Consider the following 6,000-nt stretch of genomic DNA (forward strand, 5'->3'; position numbering starts at 1 on the left):
TCTAGAAATCTACTCTTGTTAGGACAATTTATTAAACATTTCTTTAAATTATAGGATTTCTAAAGAAGTTGGACTCTCTAATGTAGCTTGAAAAGTTCCTGCTTTATATATATACTAGATTTAATCCTCGTACGATGCACAGGACACTTGTAATATCTTGTTTTAAAACGTTATAGAATACCACTACAAACTTCATGAAAACTTTATTCGACTCGGGTGTTGACTGAACCACGCGTCCTAATACATTCTATTGAGCGAGATGATTAGTTAATGTTAATTTTATGAATGACCTACCCCAAAAAACCTGACCCAAACCTAACCCACACCCGAGTAAAAGACCCAAAACCCAAATCGACCTGGCCCTATCTAACTCGACCTGAATGTTTATTATCGCACACTAACAGTTATCCGTCAATTTATTCATGTTGACAATTATCTATTTGCTCTGACAAACATATTGAGACGAATTTCACTTTTTGTCCCATTTAATTATTCACCTTCTCTATTAAAAGTTAGTAAGTCAGAAATATTAGAAAAACATATAAGACCATCATAAAGGGAAACATAATAGAATAAAACAAATCCGTGTAAAGGCCTAAGTTAAATTTTTGAATGCATTGGACATTGGTAGATAGAGTTATACGTAGAAGGGTGGGGAAATTAAAATTGACTCAGCCCAAATAACCTGACCTGTCACCCGAACTCAGTATCCCAACTTGACTCGTAACTCGAATTAGTCTGACCTAATATGATCTAATCGAATGTTTATTATAACAAACTAACAATTATCATAAATAACATGATAATAAAAGAACTAGAAATGATCAGACACGAAATTACCCTAATTCCTACAACGACATGCGTTTAAAAAATTTAACATTCTATTGCATGTATATGGCTTATTAGGATGAGATATAAATAAGTTGGTATGACCAACAGGCTAGAGGTGCTACATACGTTCAACATGATTTTAAATTTCACGACATAAGCTATTTACCAAAAACAATTTCTTAACTATTCAAAGTTAGTGTGTGGTTAAAAAGGGATAAGTTGATCCTCCTTCTCTCTAAAAAAACAAAATCCTAAATTCCCCCCCCCCCCCTCCCCCATTGCTGCCGCCGTTCTCCTCCTTCCTCCCATCGCCACCCATCAACCCCTACCATGTCGCCGGGGATGGGGTCTCTCAAGACCATTCTCCGGCGACCCATCTCCTCTCTTCTGATTAACCCTCCTCCCCTTTCTTACCCACACCCGGTTCTGGATTGTACGGGTCTGCCCGTTCCTCTCGGTCTGCGTGGTGTATGTGGGCTGTTTGGGTCTTATCAGACGAGTTTATTGACGTGGTGTGGCAGGGTGGTGCTTGGATCTGGCGGTGTTGTGGGTTGGTAGGGAGGCGGTGGCTTCCGTTTTTTTCCTGTGTTCCGCTTTGTTTCCTTTATGTTTTTGCTTAATTTCCGCTTTCGTTTTTGTTTCGTCTCTCTTTCTGAGGGCTTTGTCCCCGTCTATCGGTGGTGTCCTTCTCTCAGTTTGAGAGCTTTCGTTTTCTCCGTTCATTTGCGCTTTTCTAATAAGTCAGCAGAAGATCAGCGTTGTTATAGATCGTTATATGGTTTTACATATTTTGTCCGATTCATGGCTACAATCAATCACGTCAGAAGAAATGGATACTCGTCAAGGAAGATTAGGAGACCCTCTTATGGATAAAAGCCTTTCGCGGCGAATCGATGATAGAGACTCTGTTGCAGTGTTTCATTCTTTGAACAAGAATTTATTTCCTATCGTTGTAATCGATTTGTATCTGATTGAGCTTGGCATATGTTGTAGATGTCGTATGACTTTTTAATAATGATAATGATCTTTTCTTAAAAAAAAAACAATTTCTTAACTTAATAATAATATGTGATGGTCAAAATTGTAATTGAAATATGCTAATCAATCTGCTTTCCTAATTGGAAAATGAGATGGCGACACCGGGTGTTACTCAAATTGAGCAACACCCGGGGTATTATTGTAATTTACTTATTTATTTTGTTTTCCCTCAATCAAAATTTAAATTTCAAACTAATTTATGTTAAAGGGTAGTTTAGGAACTTAACATTAATCATTTAATTTATCAATAATGATAATAATAAATTTTTTAAAAAAATGAAGCATTTTGTCCGATAATTCTGTATGATATTTGTGAAAGCGTGGAAGAGTACATGTTGACTAGTACCAACTACTCACAATCATCTTGACCATATGCACAAAAAAAAACAATCATCTTGTAAATGATTCAACTTTTTGTTCATATAAATCTTGTTACTGTCAAATGACTTGCGTGAGGTAGTACGTAGCCGGAGGTTCTCACTTCTCAGGTTTATATAATTGAGCGTACCTTAACAATTATGAATTCAGTCGAGGAATTTTCTGTAAAGTATTTGTCGTTTTAGATTTGACAATAAAATTCTCTCTTTTATTTTTGTTAATTGGTAAAACGTATGATATAAGGAAGATGAAGATGAGTTTGTTATGATATGTACGGAGTATATTTTATTGTATTGTATAATAGGAATATTAGATATAGTTTAGTTTGGATTAGTATCTTTTAAATTTTATTTTATTATAAATATAATAGATTGATTACGATTTTATCCCTATGACATTGGCGCAAAAACGAAAATCACTTTTTAAATTTTAACTTTTTTCTATTTTTTTATTAGGGTGTTACCGAAACTCGGTAACACCCGGTGTCGCCCTAGCACCTCCCTTCGTAATTTAGTATTAAGAAAACTACTATGCAATTGTCGTATTGGTTAGATAGAGTTGGCAGGAGGGCAACCTAATTGTATTCATATACCGCGATATACATAGACTTCACAAACTCGTAAACTAACGCAAACACTACTTCATGCACGGTTGAATATAAATACAATGCGGCTTATGTGGACATGGTCCACCTGCGAGCCCACTTCGATCCGTGGACACGCAACAGTCTTTTGAAAGCCACGCACGGCGGCGTAAAAATGCTTTCGACCGGATCGTTTTAGATCGGTCGGTTTCGTCTCGGTAAGGGTCTCGAAACGATTAGAGATGTTCGGAGTCGCCAGCAAGAATTTGTGGGATGCTTGGAACCTGTTCAAAATCCACTTTATACCTCGGTCAAATCGAAGCACAAAGCAGCGTTTGACATAGGTACTAAAGATAAGGAAATCGTCCCTTTTTAGCATCCTATCTCTAGAATGACTCTCGTACGCCCTGGATAAGGTCGTCCACTATCCAAATTTTCTGAGTAAGAGGTGAAGGTACATATTGGGAAGCCCTTTAATCAGACACCCAATCCCGCCCGCGGTAGCGGCCTCTACTGATCGATCTTGGTTGGTTGAATGCAAAAGTTGATAAAACGGTTTAAATGCATGAATGTGCATCCAATAATTTAAACCTAACATGTGAGAACTTTCTAAGTCGGTTGATTTAATCCAATTATCAAGTATAAGATGTCGGGTTGGATTAATGATTGATTTGCATGCAAGACGGAAATTAAACATCCATTTACCGTATTAGGTTTAGGGTGAACGTGATCCATTTGTCTTAGTAAAGCATTTTGCAAATATGATTTTGAACGAACGAATAGTCGTCTGATCCGTCCTATATCCGGGCTAACCGGAGTCGGGATCGTACTAGACTAATGCTGGAAAGGGAACATGCCTTGTACCAGACGGCTACATGAGGCGCGAGCCAGCCGGCGGTGTAAAGAGGCCTTTCCTAGTTCTGAAAATGAGAAAGAAAAGGCCTGCTTGAGGCGCGGGTCAGCCTACGGTTATATGCTGTGTTCTGATTTTTTGAAAACGTTATAAAACGTGTTGAGAAATGGGTATTTGAACCCGATTTGGTTTGAAAGGGTCGTTTAGACAACATTTGTTGATTTGACTAACTAGACTCGAATAATCATCATTATTTTGATAATATTCGGTGTCGGGTTCGACTTGTCAAGCTTGACATGAATAGTTTTGAAAGTGATTATGAACTAATTGTTTTAAGTTCATTTGACTATAATTAGTCGATACTCATCATCGTACCCGGGTTAAAATCAGGCATGGTACGTAGAACCAAGGATGACTTTGTGTTGGTCACTAATATATTTGTTTCGAAATGTAAAGAAATGATGAAAGGCTTTAAAATACCTCCCAAAATGTAAAGAAATGAAATAAAAGGTTTTAAATGCCTTTTAAATGTCATTAACCAAATATTGTCACCGAGACACGGATTTAACCGTAATGGTATGAGGAACCAAGGGTGAAAACTGTTTTATGGTTAAAACAAATGAAATAAAATAAAAAGGGTTTGAAAATATTTGATATGGTAAAAACCATTACAAATATGAAAACGAATTAAAGGGGAAAGACGAGAACAAACATGGTTGATCTCTGACCTGAACACCCCATTTAGGCGCGGGCAAGCCGGCGAACCAAGGGGCTTCTGTCTCAGGCCAAAAATCAGTTTTGGCTCGTTTATCCCATGTTTCGGTTCATGTTATGCACGTTTTAGCATGTTATAGTCACGAAACAAATAAAAACATGATAAAAAGAGGATTTTTACACCCTTATACTTACATGTTTTGCTATGGCGAGTGACCGACGTAAGTGTAACAACTCACTTGGTCGGAAAAAACTCGGTTTAAAACCGTTTTGGTAAGTAAAAAGAGTGTTTTAAGATTAGTGACGGTGTAGTGGTCGAAGTGGTCGGTCAAGTGATTTAATGCACGATGACGGTACCAAACAATGTGTAAGGCTTGTATTTACGATCGATAGGTCGTAAATACGCGTCGGATTGTGACTTAAGAAGTCGAGTCGAGAATTTTAAGGGAGAAAAGAGGGGGTGGACACTCGCGTAAGTCTCAAATGGGGGGCATTTGAGGGGTATTTATAGGGAAGTGAGTGGTTGTGTGAGTTTTGAGCGACGTGGCCACCTAGGCTACTCAAAGAGGCCCGAGCCACGTCGCGGGTCTTCGAGGTGAGTTGTCGCTTTCACACAAACGCAATCATGATTTGTTCTAACCTAGGTTTTGCAGTCATATGTTTGGTACTTGACCAAACATAAATCCGGGAAAACTTAAGGTAGAAGGTTTGAAATGTTTTGTTTTTGGTGGTTGACCCTGTTTGACTCGTTGTTGGAGTCGGGATTTAAATTTTTGAGTCGGTTTTTGGTCCGGTGTCGGTTTTGAGTCTAGTTAGTGTCATTGCGACCCCGTCGTCGTGCATCAAACACTCCAGGTATTTTTGAAATGCTTTGAAATGTTTTATTTTTGAAATCGTTTTAAGTTTTCCGACGTAAAGCTGTACAAAAACTGTCGATCAAACGCCGCGATCCCAAAACATGTTATAGTCCGATAATCATCGTGTGTTTGTTGGAGTCTCGGCAGATACTGGGTATCTACAGAGCCCCCACTTTGACTGAGGCTTGGACAGGGCGAAAGTCAAACTAGAGCCCCCAAGTCAATCGAAGATTACAACCTGGAGACCCATGCGACGTCGAGGCGGCTCGAAAGGATTCGGGCCAAGGACCTGCCTTCGGGAAGGGCGATGCCAAGGCGACTCGAGGGTACGAGCCAAGGACCTATCGTCGGGAACAGTTTAGAGTCTGTCGACTATCCGTGCGGGTCGTTTAAAGTCCGTTAGACTACGTATGAAGGCTCACCAGCCATAAGAAGGAGTCATACCTGAGGCATCTTCGAATATGTCCTTGTGTGTTTGCAGACAAAGGCTCGCCAGCTGTGACAAGGAGTTATACCCGAGGCATCTTCGGGATATGTCCTTGGGTGTGTGCGGATAAAGGCTCGCCAGCTGTGACAAGGAGTTGTACCCAAGGCATCTTCGGGATATGTCCTTGGGTGTATGCGGACAAAGGCTCGCCAGCCATGGCGCATAATAAGGCTCGCCAGCCATGGCGCGTAGTAAGGCTCGCCAGCCATGGCGCGTAGTAAGGCTCGCCAGCCATGGCGCGTGGTAAGACTCGCCAGCC

This window comes from Silene latifolia, chromosome Y, assembly GCF_048544455.1.
Source record: "Silene latifolia isolate original U9 population chromosome Y, ASM4854445v1, whole genome shotgun sequence".
Classification (NCBI taxonomy): domain Eukaryota; kingdom Viridiplantae; phylum Streptophyta; class Magnoliopsida; order Caryophyllales; family Caryophyllaceae; genus Silene; species Silene latifolia.